The 16,603-nt window shown below is 52.1% G+C and overlaps 1 long non-coding RNA gene across 1 annotated transcript; it reads left to right on the top strand.

Annotated features, from left to right (window-relative positions):
- The first annotated feature begins 15,528 nt into the window (after positions 1–15,528).
- On the top strand, positions 15,529–16,290 carry LOC116797759. Its single transcript, XR_004360743.1, has 2 exons — positions 15,529–15,674; positions 16,052–16,290. It is a non-coding gene; the product is annotated as an uncharacterized LOC116797759 (long non-coding RNA).
- The last annotated feature ends 313 nt before the right edge of the window (positions 16,291–16,603 follow it).

Genomic DNA, 16,603 nt, shown 5'->3' with positions numbered 1-16,603 from the left:
CCAGCACCTCTACTCCCACGGGGACTCAGCCCTTTGTCCCCCTGCACGAGGCTCCCCCACGCTCCTCCCACACTGTCCCCAAACCAGGACCCGCTCTGGCATGTGCGAGCAGCCACATCCCCCCCTGCCCGTGGACTCTCGGGCGTGTTTGTCACCCCTCCTCTCAACACTTCCTAAACAGCTCATGAATTTTATAAACTAAACTCATTGTAACCAAACCATGAAATTGCAAATTTAACTCAGTCAACAAACAAAGCCTTGGCAGGGAGCTGGGGCTGTCTGAGGCAGGGCTGCTGTGCTGCCTGGGCAGTGGGCAGGGTGGGAATCTGCTCCGAGGGGCGCTGCATCCCGCTCCACCCCCTTGGCCACGGGGCAGTGCGGGTTGTGCAGGATGCTGGAGCATCACAGCCTACACAACATCCCACCTACACCCAGCTCCTTCAGCAGTGCCAGCCACTCCCGCCACCCTTCCCCTTCCTGCCCATTCCCACTAGGGATTCAAAAGCACAGCAAAGCCTCAGCGGCCCCAAGACCCTGGGCAAAGCCACCCTGCCCAGCCACGAGGGCCCTGCCGCAGCCCCCAGGTCCAGCCAAGCCTGGCTGCTGCCTCCCCCTCGCCTGGCAGCACTGCACACACTCTGTCCATGTCCAGGGTGGCCGGGAGAGCCTCGTTAAGTTAATGGAGTGCTAATTAGCTGGCAGACCGAGGGGAGGGATTGAAGGCGCTGCCTCATTTGCTCGGTGGAATTGGGCCATTAAAATGAAGGGTGAGCAGTCTGGGGATGAGGTGGGGCGGCAGAAGCTGCCACGCTGCTGGAGGGACGCAGAGGGGTCTCCCTGGGGACAGCTGGGGCTACACAAACCATTTTTCCGGGGTGAAGACCAGCTTTTGGCACGGAGAGAGTGGGAACAAACTGCACGGTTGCTGCGTGCACCGAGGAGGACAACGGAGCACCACCAAAGTGATCTCCTCATCACCTTCACCATCTCCAGCGCTCAGCTTTGGAGCCCCACCAGTACAGACACCCACACCAACCCTTCTTCCCTCCATCCACAACACCCAGTGGCCAAAGGCACTTGCTCCAGTGTCTGCTGGAGTGCAGCATGTCCTCACCGGGCTCCTGCCAACATACCAATGCCACCTCCTTCCAAGCAAGCACGGTGCCACAGGGTGTTTCTATGGCAACAAGCATCTCCAATACAGCCGGCACCGAGACTCCAGCACTGTTCTGCTGACACCAGGGGCCACGGTCCCACCAGCTCTCCATGCTCTGCAGCTCCAGGAAGGGCTCCCAGGACAAAACTCAGCCTTTGAGAGGCTTCAGCACTGACTTAGCACTCCTTTTCCAGGGTGGTCACAGCACTGTGACCTTCATGGATATCACTCAGTCTCCAGGTAGGAGCAAAGGCGGGAAGGACACAACGTCCCTCCTGTGGACATCACCCCTCCTGCGGCACCAAGTCCTTGGCTTGCAGCTGGCCCTGGCACCAGCAGCCCTGCAAGCTCCCACCCCTGAGAGCAGCAGCAGAGCTGGGGTCATCAGTCACGGCGTCGTGCTATAGGCAGCCTTAAATCCCAGGCCTACCTTCCCATCGATCTCCTCAGCTCCGTGAAATTAAGAAAAACGCAAGACAAACAGAAGCGAACGTCCCCGGGCAGGCTGGAGAGAGGCAACCAAACAGCACCAATTCCCCCGGGCAGGGCTCAGGGAGCTGGCAGGCAGCGCCTGGCTGGGAAAAACAACCCCCAGTTCCAGACAGAATGCCAATCTCAGCTCAAACATCACCCCTGGGCCCCCGAGTAGGGGGGCCCACAGCACCCGGCACTGCCGGGATCCACGACCACCTCCAGCAGGAGAGGGGATGGGGCTGCAAATGCCTTTGCTGTTACTACATGGAGTGAATTTGTCAACAAATGACATGAAGAAATTACATGGAACGCCTCAAAGGTCTCCCTCCCTCCCCAAAAATCACCTCCCAGAGCAGACCTGCGCTTTAAGGATTAAATGTGGCCGGGCAACTCAACACAACACAACATTATTAATGTCTTTTTTCAACAAGCATCACCATTCCACCCCTTCTCTCTCTCTCTCTCTCTCTCTGTCTTTTTTAACCATCACTTTAAAGTCTCTCCTGTCCAACCGTGCATTGTGGGGGGAAAAAAAAAATTTGTTTAAATAAAAGAAAAGGAGAAAAAAGTAATTTAAAAGCTTTAAATCCAGTTCTCTGGTCTCCGACCCCCTGAAGATTCCTGCACAGAAAATAAAGTGCTTAGCTGCCCTCCTTAAAAAGATTTAATCTCCCATATTTCAGAGCTTGTATGATTAAACCCTACCTCTAATTCTGCTTTCAGAGCCACAGCCAAATCTCTGCTTAAAGGAAAGCGGTGCTGGTGCCTCTCCTCCCGTCTCCCATACAGAGCTGTGTCCACGTGGATGTGGGGGAAGAGCTGGAGGTAGCAAGGCAGCTCCAAGCATCCCTGGATCCTAGTGCTTCCGTGCCAGAGATGGAAATACCCTTTTTTATGCAGCCTTTGAGCAAACTGAGCTTTCCTATGAGCACGGCAGGAGGCAGCGCAGGGGACCTGCTGGGCCAGCTCAGAGGCTCCCACTCCAAAACATCATCAGCTCTATCCCACTTGTGGCAGCAGAATAGCAAGGAGAGGAGACCCAGACTTCAGCTGGGAGAGTTAAGGCAGCACAGAGCCAGCACCAGCACGAAAACCTGGTATGGGAGCACCCAAACAGGAGGTGTTGGGGTCACACTTCATGTCTCTGAGATGCTCCCCAAGGCGGCTGAGAACTCAGTGTAAGCAGGGGCCATGCTGGAAGGAAGAGGTTTCAACTGGCCTCTGGTGAATTCCTGACATGCTAGTCACTCATTTACTCTCACCTAGGAATTACTGACCATTTATACCAGGAAAGAGAATGACAACCCACCCTGCCCCAGTGACCTTCATCCCGGGGCAAGAGGAGATGGAGCATTAGCAATGGGACTGCAAAGCAGATACCTCACTGTTGCTTCCCACAAACACATGTCCCTGCTTTCTCTGTTGTATGATATACAAAGAGTTTGTTAAAAACCTGTGCTAGTAAGGTGGAAGTTTGTACTAGGATGGCAGGTCTGTGAGAAATCCACTTTCCAAAGAGACACAGCACAGCAGCCTTCACCTGCTAAAATCCGGAGGGAGCTCAAGGCCAGCTCTCCAACACACCCAGCAAATGTGTCCCAGGGTGAGATGGAGACAAATCTCCAAGGAGCAAAGCACTCCAACAGCCAAGATGATGATTATTAACATAAGAGTGTTGTAGCTCTCACCAGAATCAGGAGATTTGAGCTTGGGTTTGATGGAAAAATATCCCCTGACACTTCTGTTGAGGAACTTTCGCTGAAATTCCATGGGCAAACTATACAAAATCAAGTTTCACACCTTCCCCATCCCCTTGTTCAACAGAGACTTTTATGCTGCCAAAACCTATTTATTTCTTGCAAATCTCTCTGAGCTACTGCTCATGAATAGAAATGCTTTTATCAAAAAACTGCTTGCATTTGCCACTGAAAATTTTAAAACAAGCGTTTTCAGGGGGAGGTAGGTTTGCCTTCTGTGAGAAAACCTCATGTAACGCCCCTCCAGAGTATTTTTACTTAAAAAAAAAGAAAAAAAAAAAGAAAAAAGTATTTTAGGTACGTCAGCCCATGAGATGGGAACAAAAAGACAATACTGCTTCCAAGCTTGGCTTCAAAGAAGACCACCCTGCACCCAGACCTGCTGGGAAGGGGACCCCCAGTGCCATCTCCCTGAGGAAACCACTGTGATGTGTTTCCCAGACAGCACAAAGGGATTTGAGGCTGAATTTCAGCCCCAGCAGTGCCTGGTCTCCTCGAGCTGTCATAATTACCAGGGCAAACCGTGGCAATTGCACCAGCATCCGAGATGCTGAGCATCCATCAGCTTTGTGTGGTTAATTATTGTCATCCCTTGGAGTTAAACTCAAGCCCAGAATCTGAGGCAATCCCACTGTCCTTTCTGAAAGCCTTAATGTACAGTCACTTTGTTCTGGAAATTGCTGCATCTGGGATATTTGGATTGCTCTGGAAACAAAACAAAAAAACAGCCCTACATCTCCCTAATGCCAATCACTGCATTGTCTCCTCACCCTTGGTAAATATTTCCGTGCAGAAGAGAAAATGCATCTCCTGTCCCTACCACCACAGATCCAAAGGGCAGTGATATGTCTGGATAAATGAACAGGTAGATGTACTTTCATTAAAATCACCACATTTAAATTACTCACAGATGAGATTGAAGACATGAGGTTAAAAACTTAATTGACTAAATCAACTGAGACGCCGAGGGCTGATTATATCATTTAAAATAAATGTAATATTGGCCATCAAAAACTGCACAATATATTATTACATATCAAAAGCCATTATTCAAGAAGCACAAACAATATCCTCCCAAAGCCCCGGTGGATTTAAGAACATCACCCTCCCTGCTTTTCTTGATTGTTTTCCTCCTTCCACAAACAGTGGTGGGAGAGAAAAGCAGACGCCTTCCTGCGAGTCCCCGGAATCCAACATCGGAATAAAAATCTCCCTGGCTGCTTTCTCATCAAAGATGCACCTCTGTTTTAAGGCTAAAGGTGGGCAGGTACAGCCACCTTGCCCGACCTCGTATGCAGTTTGAGATGTACCCTCGTGATACCCACATTTTTCCTAAGGAAAATCTGAACACTGGCAATGGGAGGAGTTGAAAGCCCTCTCCTCCCACCATAAACTGTCTTCTTCAAAACCCTTTGAGCTATGCAGGTTCCCTCCACTTCCATCTTCACACCTGAGCTTTGTTTCTGTGAGCCACCAGCAGCCCCAGTGCTGGAGCTGGTGGCTGCCACCAGATTTGTCCCTCCTTGCCAAGGGACAGGAGCACAGTCCCCACCTCAGCATCCTGGGGACGAGATACCCCGGCATGAGGTGTCCACTCCCCACTTGCTAAACCTCATCTCCACCCCCCACCCAGAGATAGAAACATTCACACTCTTAATAAGAGCCGAAAAGCCTGAAAACCCTTCAGCAAACAAGCCCATTCCATGCAAATCCCGATCAGCTTGCAAATGATTTCCTAGCCCAGACTGGGAGCTCATTACAGCCTGGGTGTTATCAATTATGGATGGCTCTGGTGGCCCTCCAGCCCAGGCTCTAGTGCCACAAGGAGCTGTTTGCTCCACGCCTGCAATCCTTGTCCCTCTGCTCTCCTCCTGCTCCCCATGGACGGGCAGGAGGAAGGAGCCAGCCCAAGCCACAGCAGCATCACTAAACCCACACAAAGGCAGGGGAAACTGGGGAATAGCCCCAAAAGCCTCCCTATAACATCAAGAACATGCAGATCGGCCCCTGGACTCTCCATTATACCGCTTACATTATAATTGTAAGCGGTGCCATCAAGGGTTTCTCAAAACCCACGTCTGTTCTTAAAGGCTCAGCCAGGGAAAGGCTCCTCTACCACAGGAAGAGCACATTAGCATGCACAGGGAAGAGACCAGGGGCTCCCAGAGCTCCCAGCCTGGCTGGGAAGCAGCCTGGCAAAAAGCAGGGCTCCCTGGATGCTCGCTTTGCCAGGCTGGCACTGGTGCCATCCCTCACCACCTTTCCCACATCCCTTTGCCCGTGGAGCCAGGCGTGCGATTCAATGAGTCGTTCCCATCGTTCCCAGTTGGAAGGGTTGCATCAGTTGGGATCTCACCCGGGGTCCCAAGGGATCATTCATGCAACTGGACACCTACAAAGGCTCACCCAGCTGCCAGGATGAGCTTTGCCCAGGGACCTGCAGCGTGGAGGGACAACAACATGGAGCAGGGGGATCTGTCCTAGCAGGTCTCATCCTAAATCCAAAACACCGCCTAGGAAGAAAATTAACTCTATCCCAGCCACAACCAGGACAGCAAGGAAGCTCCTCACAGGTGCAGTCTGTGCTAAACAAGGCAAGAACACGGTGCCCCCTTTCCTGGACCCCCTGGCAGCCCATGGATGGGGGTGAGGGCCCCGACGTGGGGCGGGAGCTCTGGCACAGCTGCAGCCCCCAAACGGCTCCCCCCCAGCCATCCCACCGGCTTTTAGGGCATGGAGCACACATCCCGCCCCATGGAGCGCGCCCTGCAGGGGGGCTGCATTACAAAGCCATTTACTGAAAATAAAAAGCCAGAAGACCCAAGCGAATGCAGTGTAATTGCAGGGTTTGCAGACGTGAGGCTCTCTGAGTCCGCACACGAGTGCCATGAGAAAACAAGGCTTGGGGAGCCCTCGCCAAAACCAGTCCTGTGTGCTGCCTGAAACACGTCCCAAACACACACACTCGGCTTCCTAAATCCTACCTGCTCCTCTCCTGCTCTGGAGGAGGGAGGCTGGTCCCAAAGCCAGCCCGGCTGGGATGCTGCACATCTGGCAGCTGCCAAACTCGGGATGCTCCTCTGCCCGTGCCCGGGGTAAAACAGGCAGGAGGGCACCGTACAAACCAAGGGGCTGCTCCCCCTGTCTGCCTTTCCCCGGCCTCACAGGGGGTTTAAGCTGCTGGATGCTTTAGGAAGAGCAGCTGGGAGCCAGGCGTGGGCAGGAGAGGTGTTAAAATTCCCGTCACGACCCGGGAGGAGACATCCCCAGCATCCCGCTGCAGAGCGAGCTAATCCTGCCAGGTTAATTCTCATCCTCAATTCATTCCAGTTTATTAAAGCCAGCAGGCACCCTGCAGAGGATTCATTACCTGTGTCACTGAAGGCAAGGCTGGGCCTTAATGAGCTGAGAAATAGGGAGCTGGGTGCAGCCTGGATGTGGGGATACCTGCAGCCCCATTCCCAGGGGCAGTGCTACCAGCAACAAGAGGAATGTGCAGGACTTCTGCAAGGTCCCAGGCTGCATCCAGACACGTCTCACTCCCCTTTTCCTCCCATACACCTCCTGTCACCAAACCCCACGTGTCATGCACCGGCCTTGGAGCTCAACCTGGAGCTCACCAGCTTTTATTTGCAGGGAATTACTGGCAGAGGGCAAAAGGAGATGAATTTTCAGCCAGGTGAGTGAGCACATTACCAGCCAGAGAGATGGCAGCTGCTGCAGTACATCTTCATCCCTTTAAATAGTTCCCAGCCTTCCCCCCGCAGAGCCGGGCTGGCTGTGTAAAGAGATCTCTCCTAATTAATCTAGTCCTCTCCATCTCTGGTGAAACAGAGCCGGGGCTGGTGGATAAAATGTTTCAGGAGCTAACAGAGGATGGCAGGCTTGCGTTAGCGAGGCAGAAAGCGCGTGCTGGACTTCAGCCGAAGGGGCACAATTATTTTACCACCATGCTATGCCTCTAATCCCAGACCTGTCTGGCATCTTCCAGCACCAGCCTGCCTTTTTCATCTGGGTTTTATCCCCCCCCTGCCCATTTTTCGCTCCAGTCCCTTTTTTTCTCACCGGGTGGCTATTTAATTTGTTGCATTCCATGCTTTCCTTTTCATGAGCAAAAAAAAAAAAAAAAAAAAAAAAAAAAAAAAAAAAAAACTTGCATCTGGGCTTTCTGTTTCTCTCTCATTCCGTTTTCAAAAATTTTGCGTTTTATGGGGGGGAAAAAAGAAGGGGAGAAAAAAGGATGGGATGGAAAATGCTAAAGGAGGCAGGAGATGAAAGTAGCTTTTACATAGAGTCACAAGAGGAAGGATGCAAAGAGGAGTGGAGAGAGCATCACATGTCACTCACACCATTTTTTTGGCCATACAGGAGCTGCAGCAGAGCAAAAACATGCCCAAAAGCACTGAGCCACCCCAAAAAACTGGGAGAACATCATGCTGGCAATGCCTGGGGATCCCTTGTCTCCTGCACGAGGCTGGGCTGATGTTACCACCTTAGCCTACAGCATGCTGCCTTCCTCCTCAGTGCATCATCATCTTCCCTAAAAGCTCTGCTCCACCTCCTCACCTCCACCCACTGTCCCTGTGAATCCTTTTTGCTCTGAGGAGCAGCATTTTAGGCCCCCACACCTTCACGGCAGGGCAGCTCAGCAAAACCTGCACAACCCCCCCAAGATCTTGCCTATTCAAGCCCAAGCAGGACTGCTCAAGGAGGAATATTATCTGCAAGAAACAGGATGTCTAAAAAAAAAAAAAATCATCTTTGCTGGTGATCAGAGGAACTGAGACAACAAACAGAGCACAGGAGGGATGCCATCCCTCGTTTAAACCTGAGCAAAGAATCTGGCTGCCAGATCTGGGCTGTGCTGATGAGAGTGTTTAAAAGCCAGTGGGAAGGTTTGCAATACTCACAGGGCCAAATTCACCCAAGAAAAAGGTCCCTGGCTCCTCATTTGGCCGTGGCAAAGGAAGGGGCACAGAGAATGTTGCAGGGGCTGGCTTCAGAGTCAGGGGCAGGAAAAAAAAAGAACAGTAAATCACCAGAAGTACCCAAAGCCCCCCCAGTTGTCCTTAGCAGTGCTGATAGCAGAGCTGGCTTTCCCAACCTCTGAAAGGTTAAAGATGCCATCAGGAAATAAAAGTAGATGACACCTGAGTGTCATCATCCCCCACCCAGGAGCTGCCATGCCTGCCAGGATGCCCAAGGCAAACCTGCTCATTGTTAAATGCTATTTCATCCTGGCTGGCTGGCCTTCATCCCTGGGCTTTTACCTTCTCTCCTCCCCCATAAGGCTTTAAAGAGCATCCTGGTGCTCCAGTGATAGCTCTCAATTACTGCAGAGCCGAGAGATGTTTGCTTTTAATAAGTTTTCCTAAAGAGCAGAGGTGTTTAAAAGGGATGGATATCACAGCTCTGCCAGGCTGGGACCACACAGAGGCAGCAGCATCGGCTCCCACCGCTGTGCCAGGGCCATGCACATGTCCTGGATGGCCTGGACACCTTTCCCTGCTCATCCCTTTGCTTTCTAGCCTGGGGCTCCCTCTGCCTGTCACCGCACTGTGCTCGCTGTCCACTGTCCCCAGGGCTGGGCCTCTGCAAACAGCATTGGGCTCCATCTGCTGTTGGCAAGAGCCACCTTTTGCCATTTGTCCCGTGGCTGAAGGATGGACCTTCTGCAAAGCTGCGGTCCCTCCCTGCCTGTCCATCAGCAGGGCAGGGCAGCAGGACAAGATAAGTGGGGGGAAATTTGGGGCTGCCGTTGAGGACCTGCAGCCAGACCGTACCCCCAGGCATCACTGGTACCTCCCCCTGGAGGTCCCAAAGCCACCACACCCAAGCCCAGAGCACAGTTCCACATTATAAGGGGAGCAGGGGAATGTTTTCCCTCAGCTCACTCCAGCAGACCTCAGGTCTCACCTCCTCCTTCCTTCTTAAAGCAGCTGCTGAGAGCATCAGCAAGGTACCCACACAGATCTCCTGCTCCAGAGGCTCCAACAATTTGTTGTCAGCTCGAGTTTTAAAAATACTGATGGCAGTTAGACACATTGCACAAAAAAGAAACCTCCAAAAAACCCCCAAAATCAGTAATTGTCTGGGCTTAAGTACAAGCTAATTGCAGCCACCAAGAGCTTGCAGCAGGAGCACAGTCCCTGTGCAGGTGACACATGCAGACCTGTCAGCCCTGCCGAGCGTGGGGGAACAGGAGCATCCACGTTGCCATGGCTCTGGAGATTTTACAGGCTTTCCCACAGCAGAGGTAAAAATAAACCCCAAAAGCATTCCCAGCTTGGATTCACCTCCCTGCTAAGCGTGGAGCTGGTGTTGCCAGGCTGGGATATGCCCTTTAACAGCATCTCTTCCCAGGGAGAACGTGCACATCCCAGCAACAGTCGGGCTTCAAGTTGCAAAGATCAGAGCCCTGAAATCGTAGTGTGTGTATTCCCTGGGCTGGGGGCTGCCAGAGACAGGGGGGAGTCTGGGAAACCTCATCCACTGCCCTGGGAAGCGTGGCTTCCATAAGGAAAGGATGACAGACCCTCTGCATGCTTAGGGGTGGGGTGGCAGCAGCTTTGACTCCAGTTAGGTTCACAGGGGTCACAGCAGGATGTAACTACTGCTGCGGGGCACAATAATGGCACAAAAGTGAGAAAAGGCTTTTGCAAACCTTTGGAAATGCCAGGGGAGCCCTCCTGCCCCACAGCACCTCCCTGGAGCCCTACACCAAGCCACAGGTAAGGCACATTTTGCCTTCTTACAGGTTCCTGTGCTTCCCAGATGTGCAGTTCAACTGCACCTGGATCCTCCTGATCCACCTCCACTCTCCCAGAGGAGCACTTGGCCCAGGACCCCAGTTGCTCTTTCCAGCAGGAACAGATCAGCTCTGCTGACCCCAAGCAGGGAGGTGGGTGGAGAGAGCCCTGCACTGAAGACTCTGCCATGCTCAGTTTGCAAATGCTCTTCACCTTGTGCCATCATTTCCCAGAGCCTGGAAGGCTGCAGTGTTATCTCTGCTCCCGACATCTGCCCCTGCCCCTCTTTGGAGGATTTCATACCCCTCTGCTGCATCTCCCTCCTCCTGTTGAAAGCCACAGGCTGGCAAAGCCAGAGGACACCTCTGCCCTCTCCCTGTTCAGAGATGGAGCATCCCCAGACAGACCAATATCCAGCTCTCTGTCGCACCTCGGCGAGATAAAGGTGGGACGGGAGTTTCAAAGTGCCTATCAGCAGGATGTGAAGTCTCCAAAAGGCAGAGCATGATAAATTCACCCAGAGAATCACAGGCACAGAGTGCAGGGTGACGACTTATCCTTCACCATACACACAGATTTATTAAAAATTTAAAATTGCTACATAGATCTAAAGGGCCGGGTTATTTATTTTTGCAAGGCTGATCAATCACACTTGTCCCCACAGGATACCAGACCTTTAACTACTCATCTGATTATTCCTGCTCTACCTGCTCCAGCCCCAGTGCTTAATATTTCATCCACACAGCTCCTGGGCAAAGCTGGAGTGGAGTGTGATCTCCTGGCAGAGCAGAGACCTGCCTTTGGATTTTATCAGCTCCTGCTCAAGGGCAGAGGTGGAGGGAAAGGAAAAACTTGTCTTTTACCCTCTGCCCCTCCTTTCAAGGCAACAGATTTAGCTTCAGTCATCACCATCCTAAAAATACAGATTTTTTGATCATGGTGTTTCAGCTTCCTGGGGAAGGCATGGCCAGAGAGGTCCAGGGTTGGCCCCACTTTGGTCCTGGGACTGACACGTGTGCCCAGCAGCAGCACCTGCCTCTCCTTTAAACCACATTATAACAGCAGAATCGAGGCTTTCCGTGGCAAAGGAGGGAAAGTGTTGAAAAGGCAGGTTTTTGTAGTCTATAAACTGCAAGGAAAATCTCACACCACCTCCTCAAGCTGGCTCCAGCCACGTGTTTAATCTCACCCCCGTCTCAGCAGCCCACCTCACCTGTGAATGCTGCAAAGGCAGGACAGAAATGCAGCTACAGGCTGGGGGCCCTTCCCACAGCTCAGCATCCCCCAGGGCACATCCAGAGAGCTGAGGGAATGCCAGGGCTTCTCCAGCCCCGACACACTGGGACTGCTGCTGCAGGGAGGCTGATCTGTCCCCTGGGAGGATGAAGATGCTCCAGCTGGCTGGGCTTGCCCTGCATCCACCCTGGATTTGGCAGCAGACACACAACCAGCAAACAAAGCAACACCAAAGTACCTGTTTGGGAGTCAGCAGCGCTGAACACCTAAATCCCCACCTGTTGCATCTCTTGGCATTGTCCAACTCGACTCAACCTCCCAAACCCCATCATTATCCCAGTGGATGTGGGCAGAGGATGTGCTGAGGACCAGCACGGCTGGTAAAGCACTGGTGCTCCCCATGGAGCATTCCCAGAACAGAGCCTCTTTTCATCCCAGGGCTGTGTTATTCCAGCATGTCTCTTTTGTGTGACAGGGCTAATTGAATGGTGATGGTGGTACTAAGCAGCCCCTGTGATCCGAGACTGGAGTCAGCTGAATCTCTGAAATTGGGTAATTTTTTGCATGACTGACTGTGCAGATGTAATAAAAAAAATAAAAAAAGGAGGGAAGAAAAGAAAAGAAAGAAGGGGGGAACCAGGCCCTTAAATGAATCTGCAGTTGACAGTGGTGAATGGTTGGAGGAGCTGAGTTACAAAGTGGCTGATAGGGAACTGTCCCACTCTGGCCACATCAGGGGACAAGATCCATCCCCTGATCAAAGCTGTGCCCCCTCAGAGCACAGGGCTCTGTTAGACCTGCTTTGCCGAGGAGCAGTAGGCTCGTTAGCGGACCCAGAGCTCATTAGGGAAATGTAGAGATGGCAATTCTACATTCTACTCCAGCCATGCTATGCCAACTGTGGACACAGTCTGGACAGAGGAAAAACATCGGGAAAAAGACTGGGAGAGAGAAAAGCTGAACCCAACAGCTGAGATCTTTCTCCACCCAGGACAGGGGAAAACCCTCCAGAGCTCTTACAGACCAAGGTGCCTCTTCTGAGAGCTGAAGCTTCTTCTCTCCTTTGCCAGGTGACACTTCTCCACTCAACTCCTTTCCAGTGCTCCCAGCAGAGCCACACCCACCACTCTCCATCCTAAGATGCCCAGAGCCATGTCCCTTTACCCCTCTGCGTTTCAAGAGCTGCATATGCCAAGCAGAGGCTGGGTGAAGGATGGGATCTGGCATCCCCTGCTCCACTTCTGCATCTGAACAAGCACCACGGGCAGAAAACCACCCTGCTGGCTCAGGTCACCCAGCCAAAAACCAACACCTAAACCTGCTGCTGATGCCTTCCACAGCTGTGGGTGCAAAGCTGGGATGGCAAGGGCACATCCAGGTGAGATGCATAAAGCCTGTGTAGGACTGACAGGGAAGAGGGCCAAGGGGACTGGCTGACTGTTAATATAATTCCAGGCACGCCAGGTGCCCGTATCGCCCACATCAGGAGGAACAAAAAAAAAAAAGAGTTTTCAGAAGAATCACGGTCACTTAGCTAAAGATTCATGAATTTTATTCTTAGCGCGCCTTAATTGCGCCTATAAATTAAAAATGAACTTGATTCCACGCCGTGTAAAGCGGCTGCATTCACCTCAAAAAAAATTGCACTTCAGCTTTTAATTCCACTTCAATTGCGCGCCGGCACCGCGGCTCCGCCTGGGGAACCTCGGATCAGGCCCTCTGGAAATTGCCGTGGCAATCCCATTGTGGCAATCCCATTCCACCTCGGCTGAGCACAGACGTTTTTTAAAAGTTGCTGCTGTGCCGTGCCAGAGCGGCATTAATTGAGTGTTAACGAGCTGTCTGATCAGCTTCCCACTGTCCTTATTACCGGACGTCAGGGTCTCTGCAATGTCCCAATTAAACGGAATCAAAGAACACTTAATGCACGGTAAACTGGTTCCCAGCCACTCGAACCGATTAACCAGCTGTTCCGTTTATTTGGGTCCCCGTTAAGGGATGCTGCACAGCCCATATTGCCCCAAACAGCTCCTGCATTCTGGGAAGGAGCAGGGTTTAAGTGGAACTTTCTAGGAGAGGCTGTGGGAAGCCATCAGTTCAGGACAGCAGACTCAGCCCCCTGTGTTTCATCCCAAAACAGGACGGGGCAGAGAGACAGGATGAGAGGAAGTGGCCTCAAGTTGCACCAGGTGAAGTTTAAATTAGATATTAGGGAATTTTTTTTTTTCCATGAAAAGGGTTGTAAAGCATCTGAATAGACTGCCCAAGGGAAGTGGTGGAATCACCATCCCAGGAAGTGTTCAAAAAACGTGTGGATGTGGCACTCGAAGATATAGTTTATAGTGGGGGTGGGTGGACTCTTAAAGGTCTTTTCAAACCTTAGTGATTCTGTGATTCAGAATCATCATAACTCAAACTGGGCACCTGGAGTCACTAGTCATTTTGTAGGTCCTGTTTTATTTAAGCAGCTCTGGTGATAAAGGTAGAAAGGGGAAAAAAATAACTTGGATCACTGAAGAAGAAATCCCCACATCTTAATACCAACACAAATAAAGGGCCTGCAAAAACCCACTGGGAATATAAGATCAGCTCAAGACATAGGAAAGGACCAGCAAAATCTCCCTGCTTAGCTACTCAGGGCTGGCAGCTGCTTTGCCATAAAATAAAGTGCTTTCTGGTTAGCTTGGGTGGGAAGTACAAGTGATTCCCTGAGGAAAAGCACACCAGGACCTTTGCTGTATGTTTTGTGCCTCAGATACAGAAATACCCAGGGATGCATCAGAACTCCCAGCTTTGTCTTTCCTCCTTCCACATGGACTCAGCACCACAAACTGGGGGTCAGTGAGGTCATTCTGGTCAGGGGGGAAGGAAACAGTTTGGCACAGCACCCAGATCACACTGGTTTTTTTGGACATGAGGCTCTTACCCCACCACCCCAAAGGCTCTCAGCATCCCTCCCACCAGGACCATACACAGCCACAAGGATGGCTCCAGAGCACACACCCCCGTGCACAACAGACCATCACATCCTCCTTAATGCCAACACTAGTCCAGCCAGGCTGTACAACAGCCCTGCATCCCATGGAAAAAGCCAGGGAAGGGGTCAGACAGGGAGTCCCCGCACGCATTTTCCAGCTGCAGGAGGAAAAGACGCTGCAGCCGTCTGCAGGCTCGGCGGTGACACCAGTTGAGATAAAAGAGAATTTAAGGTGCAGAGGAGAGCTAAGCAGATCCTTGTAGATTGGAGCCGAACAAGATAAGGGAGCAATGATTAATACAGACGCATCACGCCGGGACAATTCCAAGCACACGCAATTTTGGCGGATGGGAAGAAGCGATAGCGCCGCGTACGCGCAGTCCCCGAGCGACTCAGAGCCCGCAGCCAAGGCTTCCCCGTGTCAGCCTCAGCCAGCCACGCTCCAGGGGGCAAAGAAAACAGACTTTTAAAGATCATCAGCATCTAACCTCAGGAGAGGAAGCCTGTGTTTCACTAGCCTGGGCAAAAACATTCTTGCTCGCTGCGTTTTACAAGACGTCGGCCCAGCACGCAGCAATTATCAAAGCCTGCAGCTCCCCCTGCTCCTAAATGGAACAGTCAAGGAAAATAGTCTAATTTGACAATTTTCAGCCGGTTGAAATGATACGTGGAAGAGACATGGAAGAAGGAAAGCGTATTATTCACTACTTGATGAATTATCCCCATTATAGGGAAGGCAGACCTGAGCCTGGGGGACACGTGGGGCTGTGCCGGGGACAGCCCGTGGGTTTTCGGCAGCCACCCAAGGGCATTGCTGTTGTGTTGGGTGGAGGAACCTTCCTTCTCTGCTTAGGCCTCAACTGCAAAGCCACAGGACAAACCCAAAGGAACAGGGGGCAGGTGTTTGGCAGAGTTGAGTCCAGAATTCATCACCTGCTTCTGCCACATCCGTGGGCCTCTCTGCTCCTGGGAATGGCTTTGACCACACTTTCCCTCTTAATCTCCTGTTTCCCCACCAATTCTTATCTTGGTGTAACAACCCCAAGCACTGGTCTGGGTGTGAATGCCCTGCTCCTCCCAGGCCCAAATGATGCTGCAGACACACAGCCCAGTGGGACACCTGTGACATCATCCCCCCAGAAAAGATCTCTAGGAGCCACGTGAATGCAGACACACCCTCCCCACACTCCTGCACCCCACACCCCATCCCTCCCCAAACCCACAAATGTATTCATGAATTCGTTTCCGAAAGTTCTCCCTGTGCTCAAGCGGGTGCTGCTTGTAATTGCTGGCGGCCAAAATCTGTTCTGTTTTTTCTGGCTGAGGTACCAGGCAATCATCAGCTGTAATTATTTCGAGTCTCGTTACAGATGGATCTCCGAGCTTTTCAGTCTTAAACAGAATTCATTATTCAAATGCCGGCTCCAGCCTTCTGTGGTGGGGTGGGCACGGGCGCTGCCGGCCCCCCACGGGCACCACCAGCCCCAAATGCTCGTGGGGAAGGTGAGGATGGGGGTGGGATCCGCCTGTCAAAGCCGCCCCGCTGCAGCTCCGCGGCGTTCCCACCCGGCACGCGCCTTGGCTTCCACCCCCCGGGAATGTGGGAGCCCGAGGGGGGCTGTGGGGAGCTGGTGCTTGGATTCTGGGGCTGAGATCAGTGCCATCCACACCACATCCAAGAAAAAAAACCTCTGAATTCCAGCTCTGCCTGTTTCCAAGCTCACTTTAGATAAGTGACAGCACAACAGAGGAGCCCCAGGGACTCAGGAGTGACTCCAAGCACCTGGGCAAGACATCACTGACCAAATGACAGAATCACTGAGGTTGGAAAAGACCTCCAAGACCATTGAGTCTGACCTTTGACCCATCACCACCCTGTCAACTAGACCAGAGCTCTGAGAGCCACGTCCAGTCATTAAATGGCAAAAGTGGAGTTGAAAAGGAAATGGACTGGAGCTTTATCTCAGCCAAACCAATGGTTTCTACCTTTTTTCCTCTGTTTGGAAACTGCAAAAGTCAAACACTCAAGAGATCTTAAAAGTGTATCAGGCAGAAAACAGCTGCAAGGATGGCAGCAGGCTCAGGGCAGGGCTCCCTGAGGTGCTCAGGCACAGCTCCCTGGGCACCTGGCACTGAAAATCCCCGTGGGGACACTCCAGGGATCACAATTCACAAGGAGAAGACTCAAAGTCCAGTGTGGCTGCACAGTGTCCATCAGGCTGCACACCTCACTCCCCTCTGGCTTGGAATTCCC

Source organism: Chiroxiphia lanceolata, chromosome 23, assembly GCF_009829145.1.
Source record: "Chiroxiphia lanceolata isolate bChiLan1 chromosome 23, bChiLan1.pri, whole genome shotgun sequence".
NCBI classification, from domain to species: domain Eukaryota; kingdom Metazoa; phylum Chordata; class Aves; order Passeriformes; family Pipridae; genus Chiroxiphia; species Chiroxiphia lanceolata.
The sequence above is the reverse complement of the archived record's forward strand: the minus strand, read 5'-3'. Positions and strand labels throughout refer to the sequence as shown.